The sequence below is a fragment of the Chelonoidis abingdonii genome, chromosome 11 (genome assembly GCF_003597395.2).
Source record: "Chelonoidis abingdonii isolate Lonesome George chromosome 11, CheloAbing_2.0, whole genome shotgun sequence".
Lineage (NCBI taxonomy): Eukaryota > Metazoa > Chordata > Testudines > Testudinidae > Chelonoidis > Chelonoidis abingdonii.
In genome coordinates, this window is record NC_133779.1 from 17,095,864 (window position 1) to 17,103,181 (window position 7,318).

Genomic DNA, 7,318 nt, shown 5'->3' on the forward strand with positions numbered 1-7,318 from the left:
GGAGTGGGAGTGGGGAGGGGTAATAGTGGGGGAGGGGCAATGCTGGGGGGCACAGCCCCGAGGGGTCCCAGAGGAGGGGGACACCCCGTGCTAGCCCTGGGCTCCACTAGGGGCCAGAAGGCGGGACGGGGGAAAGTTGTTTCTTGGGGGTGCCATGGGGCAGGATAGGCCCAGGCGAGTTGGCCCTGGATGGCCCCATCCGCGGCCAGGCTGCCCTTCGAATCTCCCGGTGCTGGGACCACCCCGACCCCCTGGGGGCCAGGGCCAGAGCTCCCCCCGTGGCCAAGGGGAGCACGATCCCCCCGCCCGGGTCCGAGCCTTGGGGTCAGGGCCTGGCCGAACGGCCCTGGGGGGTTTCACCTGCCCTCCCTCTCCCGTGTCTTCCACCAGACAGCCCCCTTTTCGCCACTGCCCCCCATTCAGGCCACCACCTGCCAGCGCCCCCAGATCCTGCCGGGCTCCCCCCCTTAGTAGCCATGCCCCTGACATCTCCGGCCCCCGGCCAATTCCCCGCTTTGATGACGTCGCCGGCCCCAGTCCGGATACCTGCTGGCCCCCCAACCGGTGTGGCCTTCCAGCCTCATGGCTTGTTCTTCGTATGGCCTGCCGTGTCCTTGGGGCAGGGGGAGCGGCCCGCTCACCACAACAGGATCTGGGGGGACGGTCTTTGTGACCAGAGTGTCTGGGAGGGGTCCTGAAATCCCCCACCCCACTGGAACACTGTTACTGACCCCCTCCCCACTGCCACCCCGGGAGCGATGGGTGGGAGCCAGGACTCCTGGGTTCGCGCCTGGCTCTGGGAGGGGAGTGGGGTGTAGTGGTTAAAGCGGGGGGGGGGTCTGGGAGCCAGGACTCCTGGGTTCTTTCCCTGGCTCTGGGTGGGGAGTGGGGGCTAGTGGTTAAAGCAGGGAGGACTGGGAGCCAGGACTCCTGGGTTCTCTCCCCGGCTCTGGGAGGGGAGTGGAGTGGGGACTGGTGGTTAGAGCAAGGGCGGGGGGCTGGGAGCCAGGACTCCTGGGTTCTATCCAAGCCGGGGGGCGGGGGCTGAATCCTTTGCCAAGTTCTGCGTTGGTGCTGCCCCCTTGTGGCTGGCAGGAGGCAGCGGCTGGACCCCGTAATGTCCCACCCTCAACAGCGCATTCACCACCCACCCTTTGCCCTCCCGGTGGGGTTGTGTCTGTAAATGCAGCTACCCTCTAATAGGCAGCTCGAGGGGAGTGGTGTCTAGTGGTTAGAGCGGGGGAGAGGCTGGGATCCAGGACTCCTGGGTTTTCTCCTGGCTGTGGGAGGCGAGTGGCTGTACCCCCAAGGCCAATCCCCCTGTTGGCTGACCCCCTGGGGTTCCCCCCCCACAACTGGAGGATGCATCTCTGTCTGTTCAAATAAACCTCTTTATTTAAGCTTCAGGCCATAGGCCCCATAACTCATTATTCAGAGGCCCAGGAGGACCCCCCCCCCACCCCACAGTCTGTCTCCCCCACTCTTGCCCTGTCCCACAGTGCCACTTGGGGGTCCCTGTGTGCTTCTGGGCTGCCCACTCTAGATGGGCAAGCGCTGCTGGGCAGGGGGGGCTATCTCCATACACCCCTGGCACAATCCTTGGTCCGATCCCCAGCTCTGGGGGGCCGGCTGCACCTTTGCCGTGGGGTCGGGGTGCATGAGGCAGCAAGGAGCTCGTGTGGGCGGGTAGGTGGCAGTGTCTCTCCAGGGTGGGGGTGTGCATGCCAGTAGGTGCCAGCCCCCCTGGCTGTGCCCACCCCCTATTCTCAACCGGTGCCATGTGTCTCTGGGCAGAGGTGCTGGGCTGCCCCTGGCTCAGGCTGTGTCTCTGCGGGGTGGGGCTCTGTGTGCCCCGGCCATGCCCAGCCCTGCTCTCAGCGGCTGCTGTCCCGGTGGGGGGCAAGCCCTAGGTGCCGGCCAGGGCTCCCCACCCAGCGGCGCCGGCGCCCGTAGCCCATGGGGTCGGCCATGTCCTTCTGGGAGTCATCCTTGTGGTCGCTCGCCCCGATGTGGTACAGCCAGTTGAAGAGGCGGTGGGTCTGACATGTGCCCAGTTGGCATCCGCGCCCAGTTGTCTGTGGAGAGAGCTGGCGGGGGATCCGGCTCCGGGGGCTGTGCGGGGCAGAGAGAGAGTCAGGACTCCTGGGTTCCATTCCCGACTCTGGGAGGGGAGCGGTGTCTAGGGGTTAAAGCAGAGGGGGCTGGGAGCCAGGACTCCTGGGTTCCATCCCCAGCTCTGGGTGGGGAGTGGTATCTAGAGGTTAGAGCAGGGGGGCTGGGAGCCAGGACATCTGGGTTCTCTCCCAGCTCTAATGAGGGAATAGCTGGGCCTCCACCTTTCCTCCCCCTGCCCCTTGGAAGTGGAGGAGGGGTTCTGACCCCATGACACCCCATCCCTGCCCCTAAACTACCCCGAACCTTACCCCCTGGGCAGGCCGAGCGCCTCTCCCACGTCCTCCGGCTGGACATACCACGCAGTCCTGGTTCCAGCTGCTGGGCTGGGCTCCCAATGGGCAGGCACTGCCAGGCGGGTGCCCCTCTGGGCCCCCCGCAACTGCTGCAGGAAGGAGCTCACGGGCGGGGGGTGCCATCTACAGTGGAGAAGGAGGGATTGGGAAAAGAGCCCCAATGTGGGGGGAGGGTCCCCACAGCCCCCACAACCCTTCATCTCTCCCCCACACAGCCCCCTCCACTCAGCATCCCCTTCCCAAATGGGTTCCCCACAAAATGGAGCCCCCCCGTCCCTCTCTTGGCTGGAGTCTCGCCCTGCCCCCCTCAGCCCTGACCTGGCCGGGGGCTCCCCCATCCGCTGCGATTCACACCCGCCTGCCAAAGTCACCATGAGCAGCGAAACCAGTTCGAGGGGCACCATGGCGGAGATCCTAGAAGAGAACCAGCCAGTCAGCAGAGGAGAGAACCCAGGAATCCGGGCACCCAACAGCCTCCCTCCCTGCTCCAACCAGTAGACCCCACCCCCCTCCCAGAGCTGGGGAGAGAACCCAGGAGTCCTGGCTCTCAGCCCTCTGCTCTAACCATCAGACCCCACTCCCCTCCCAGAGCAGGGGAGAGAACCCAGGAGTCCGGACACCCCCTAGCTCTAACCACTAGCCCCCACTCCCCTCCCAGAGCCGGGAGAGAACCCAGGAGTCCTGGCTCCCAGCCAGACACCACCCGTTGCAACCACTAGCCCCTACTCCGCTCCCAGAGCCGGGAAGAGAACCCAGGAGTCCTGGCTCCCAGCCACACACACCACTGTTCCAACCACTAGCCCCCACTCCCCTCCCAGAGCCGCGGAGAGAACCCAGGAGTCCGGGCTGCCTAAAGCCCCCTTCCGGGGGCGGGGCGGTCCCTACCTGCTGCCAGGGATCGGGGGCGGCGTCTGTCTGTCTGTCTGTCTGTCCGGGGACCCGCTGGCCGGTGCGGATGGATTCACAGCACGGCTGCTCCCCTATAGCTGGCGCGGGGGCGGGGGAGGGAGACGGGTGGGGGCGGGGCCGCTCTTTACAGATGCCGGGCGGGGGGAAGGGTGGGACTCATACCCCGCCCCCCGCCAAGGGTCTCAGCCCCGGGGGGGGGGTAAAGGGTGTTTGCGACCCCCCCCCGACCGATTATCGAGCAAGGGGGTTCACGAGCGGGTTCACCAGTACCCCGCTCCTTGCCCCCCCCGCTCCTACCGCCCCACTGCCCCTCCCCCCAGTGGGGCACAGAGGTACGTGCCGGGACCCACAGATCAAGGGGCCGCGGATGCAAATTCTCACGTCTCCTGGGCTGACTCACCGCCCCCCGCCCCCGGAAAGGGATCCGGCGGGAACCTGTCTGGGATGCCGGGGGGGTCCAGGGCTGGGAGAGCAGGGGCTGCAGGTCGGGAGTGAGGGGCATCGCCAGGGCTGGGCTAGCAGGGGGCTGCGGGTCGGGAGTGAGGGGCACCGGCAGGGCAGGGGGGAACCCAGGGCTGGGCTGGGAGGGGGCTGCGGGTCGGGAGTGACGGGCACCGGCAGAGATGGGGGGGCCCTGCCAGGATTCCCCAAGTGGGGGATGCACTGGTGGGGGAGGGGTTTTGTACAGGGCTCCCCCCTCAAGTGCCTCGAGCTGGAATTCCCCCCACACACACCCGCGATAGGAAATTCCCTGCTAGAAACCCCCTGCTCCTCTGGCCCTGGGGTGGGGGGGGAAACTGATGGGGGGGCTCAGTTACCAGCCTCCCCCTCTCCCCATATCTGTTGCTCAGGGACAGGCCAGGTCTGGGGGTGTCGATCAGAGGGAACTTCCCCCCGTGCACTATACATGTGAGTGTGACCTAACCCCCCTTTGCACACTCGTGTGACAGGTGGGGGGGGCAGCCCTGCCCCCCTGGGTTAGGACGGGCACCAAGGCTCCCCTGAAACCACAGACCCTCCCCAGTGTCCCCTGCCCCACGTCTCCCCCCACCGATGGTCCTAGTGCCCCCGCCCCCATTCCCACTGCTCCCTCCCCCGCCAGGTGAGCTGAAATTAAACTTGGCTCAACCAGGCCTGATTTCCTGGACCGTGGGGGAGAGGGGGGGGGCACACAGGCAATTCGTGCCCCCCTCCCCCCCGCCAGGGGCTGCTGGAGAGTCGGGAAAGGGTGGGATCAGAGCAAGAGTCTGGGGTGGGCATGTGAGAGGTTCCCTCCCAGCCCAACTCAACCCCCTCCCCGGGCTCCCCTCCTGGGTTCTCTCCCCGGCTCTGGGAGGGGAGTGGGGGCTGGTGGATCAGAGCGGGGGGGCTGGGAGCCAGGACTCCTGGGTTCTCTCCCCGGCTCTGGGAGGGGAGTGGGGGCTGGTGGTTAGTGCAGGGGGAGCTGAGAGCCAGGACGCCTGGGTTCTCTCCTGGCTCTGGGAGGGGAGTGGGGGTTGGTGGTTAGAGTGGGGGGGAAGGGAACCCAGACTCCTGGGGTCTCTCCCCAGCTCTGGGAGGGGACGGGGGTCTGGTGGTTAAAGCAGGGGGCGGGGAGTCCAGACTCCTGGGTTTGTGGGGAGGACAGTGGGGTCTAGTGGAACATCAGAACGGCGAGACTGAGTCGGCCCAAAGGTCCGTCCAGCTCAGTGTCCTGTGTGCCAGCAGCCGCCAGGCGCCCCTGAGGGAACGAACAGCAGAGGGCACCATCGAGTGACCCATCTCCAGCTCCCGGCAATCGGAGGCCTGGGACCCCATCCCTGCCCAGCCTGGCTAATGGCCACCGATGGACCTGTCCTCCAGGGACTCATCTAGGTCTTTTCTGAACCCTGTTCTAGTCTTGGCCTTCACAGCATCCTGTGGCAGGGAGTTCCACAGGTCGACTGTGTTCGGTAAAACGAGTGGTTGCGGGTGGGGGAGGGCTGGATGCCAGGACTCCTGGATTCTCTTCCCAGCTCAGGCCACAGGGGAGGGGGTTGCCCCAGCTCATTCTCCTTGTCCTTGGAAGCGGCTGGGTTTTCCGCAGCACCTGGAGGGCTCCCAACAGGAAATAACAGAACCAGGCTGCGTCTGCGTCTTGTGTGTGCTGGGGGCTGAAAACAATGGGGGGGGACGGGTGGGAAGCAGCTGGGATGTGGGTCACAGGCAGGGGGCGGGTGATGCAGGTGCACATCCTAGTGCAGCGAAACACTGTAAGGGAACCAGGGCTCCTGGAACAGCCGGGGGGGGGGGCAAGATGTGGGGCAGCGGGGGACGAAATCCAGGGAGCCCAGGCCTGGCGTGAGGACAGGCACTGGGGTGAACCTAGGATGGGGGGGGGGAGGCACTGGGCCTATGTGTGTGTCCCTTGGCTCTGCCTTGGGGGACACTGACCCCCCACCCCATGCCCCTGCCCTAGTGAGCGGCCACGGGGCAGGGCTAGGAAGCCGGATGTGGGGCAGGAAGCCAGTGATTGTTAGATGCTTTTAGACACCACCTGAGTATTTATGGCTGGGGGGGCAGGGGGCAGATGGCGGTGGGGGGGCGGTTAGTTTATTTCCAGAGCTGAGAATTTGTTTATAATTTTCCTTTGGCTCCTTGAACTTTGGAAGCGATTTGGAAGGATAAACAGGCGGAAACCGGGGTGGGTGACCGGGACAAATGCTGCTCCCACAACACACTCCTGGCTCCCACCTGGGCTGGCAGGGCTGGGGGGGCTGCGGGTCGGGAGTGAGGGGCACCGGCAGGGCTGAGGGGAGCAGGGCTGGGCTGGCAGGGGGCTGCGGGTTGGGAGTGAGGGGGACCGGCAGGGCCAGGGGGGCTGTGGGTTGGGAGTGAGGGGCACTGGCAGGGCTGAGGGGCTGCGGGTCAGGAGTTAGGGGCACCAGCAGGACTGGGGGGGCTGCGGGTCAGGAGTGAGGGGCACTGGCAGGGCCGGGGGGCTGTGAGTCGGGAGTGAGGAGCACTGGCAGGATTTAGGGGGCTGCGGGTCAGGAGTGAGGGGCTCTGGCGGGGCTGCGGGTCAGGAGTCAGGGGCACCAGCAGGGCTGAGCTAGCAGGGGCTGTGGGTCGGGAGTGAGGGGCACTGACAAAGCTGGGGCGCTGCGGGTCAGGAGTGAGGGGCACTGGCAGGGCTGGGGGGCTTCAAGTCGGGAGTGAGGGGCACCGGCAAGGCTGAGAGGTGCTGCAGCTCAGGAGAGACGGGCACTGGCAGGGCTGGGGGGCTTCAAGTTGCGAGTGAGGGGCACCGGCAGGGCTGGGGGGGCTGCGGGTTGGGAGTGAGGGTCACCGGCAAGGCTGGGGGGGCTGCGGGTTGGGAGTGAGGGTCACCGGCAAGGCTGGGGGGTGCTGCAGCTCAGGAGAGAGGGGCACCGGCAGGGTTGGGGGGGCTGCGGGTTGGGAGTGAGGGGCACTGGCAGGGCTTTGGGGGGGCTGCGGGTCAGGAGTGAGGGGCACCGGCAGAGCCACACACACTCAGTGGACCCCACTCTGCATCTTGTACATGGCAGGTGCGGGCTTGTGGGGAAATCCTGGGTCGGTGGTGCTGCCTGGCATTGGTTGGCAGCCAGGCCCTTCCCAGCACGAGAAGGAAACGGCCCCAGCGCTTCCGGGTGGGGAACTATTATCCCAGGAATAAAGATTTATCTTTGGGACGTTAACCCACAGCCATGAGTCACACACTCAGCCCTCCATGAGAGAGACGGGCACCGGCAGGGCTGGCCTGGCAGGGGCTGCGGGTCGGGAGTGAGGGGCACCGGCAGGGCTGGGCTGGCAGGGGCTGCGGGTCGGGAGTGAGGGGCACCGGCAGGGCTGGGCTGGCAGGGGCTGCGGGTCGGGAGTGAGGGGCATCGGCAGGACTGGAGGGGGGCAGGGCTGGGCTGGCAGGGGCTGAAGGTCCGGAGGGAGGGGCACCGGCCGGGCTG

At 66.6% G+C, this 7,318-nt stretch overlaps 1 long non-coding RNA gene across 1 annotated transcript; it reads right to left on the reverse strand.

Annotated features, from left to right (window-relative positions):
* Window positions 1-1,980: 1,980 nt before the first annotated feature.
* On the reverse strand, window positions 1,981-2,844 carry LOC142047466 (uncharacterized). The gene is made up of 3 exons (XR_012656751.1): window positions 2,787-2,844; window positions 2,424-2,591; window positions 1,981-2,112 (listed from the first exon to the last, which is right to left on the reverse strand). It is a non-coding gene; the product is annotated as an uncharacterized LOC142047466 (long non-coding RNA).
* Window positions 2,845-7,318: the final 4,474 nt, after the last annotated feature.